Source organism: Tupaia chinensis, unplaced genomic scaffold, assembly GCF_000334495.1.
Source record: "Tupaia chinensis unplaced genomic scaffold, TupChi_1.0 Scaffold145546_1, whole genome shotgun sequence".
In the NCBI taxonomy this organism is placed as follows: domain Eukaryota; kingdom Metazoa; phylum Chordata; class Mammalia; order Scandentia; family Tupaiidae; genus Tupaia; species Tupaia belangeri.
This window is the reverse complement of record NW_006205403.1, coordinates 1073-2144: the sequence shown is the minus strand read 5'-3', so window position 1 is coordinate 2144 and position 1072 is coordinate 1073.

The window sequence follows — 1072 nt, the reverse complement described above, 5'->3', positions numbered from 1 at the left end:
TTCTGCCCATTCTGAGGGTTGTCTACACTTTAATTATTTGCTTTGCTGTACAGAAACTTTTTAGCTTGACATAACCCACCTGTCTATTTTTGTATTCTTGCCTGCATTTTAGGGTTTTATTTAAGGTTTGAGCATTTATATTTAGACCTTTGATTTATTTTGAATTGATTTTTTTAAAGGTGAGAGATAGGGATTGGTTTTGTTTTTCTGCAGGTGAGTATCCAGTTCTTCCAGTACCATTTGTTGAAGGGACTTTCTTTTCCCCACTGGATTGTCTTGTACCCTTTGTCAAAAAACAGTTGGCTCTATGTTTGGGGGCTATTTCTAGACTTTTTTATCCTGTTTCATTGTTCTAGGTGTCTGTTTTTATGGTAGTACCACACTGTTGTGGTTATCGCAGCTTTATAAAATATTTTGAGGTTCTGTATGCCTCCTACTTTATTCCTTTTGTTCAGTATTGTCTTGACAATATGGAGCACTTACGATTTCAGAGAAATTTTATGAGTTTTTTCCTCTGTTTTGGAGAATGTCACTGGTAATTTGATCAAAATTCCATTGAATTTATAATTTGGATAAAAATGACATTTTGCTTACATCGATTCTTCCAACCAAGAGCATAGAATATCTTTCCTTTTTTGTGTATCATACTCAATATCTTTTTTTTTTCAGTTTCTCATCGTTTTCCATGTAGATGTTTTTCACCTTTCAGTTAGATTTATACTTACATGGCTATGTATGTGTGTATGTGTATGTGTCTTTTTAAAATGGGATATGTTTCTCTAATTCTATCTCAGTCTGTCATTGTTGATGTATAAAAATACTATAGATTATTGTATATTAATTTTGTATCCTGCTACCTTCCTGAATTTATTTATGACTTGTAGAAGATGTTTACTAGATTATTTTGAATTTTCTATGTATATAATCATGTTGTCTCTGAATAGGGACACTTTTACTTCTTTTACTTCTGTTTTTTTATTTTGTTCTCTTGTCTGATTGCATTGGCAATGACTTGCCTTACTATGTTGAAAAGGGGAGCAGAAAGTGTGTTTCCTTGCCTTATTCCAGTTTT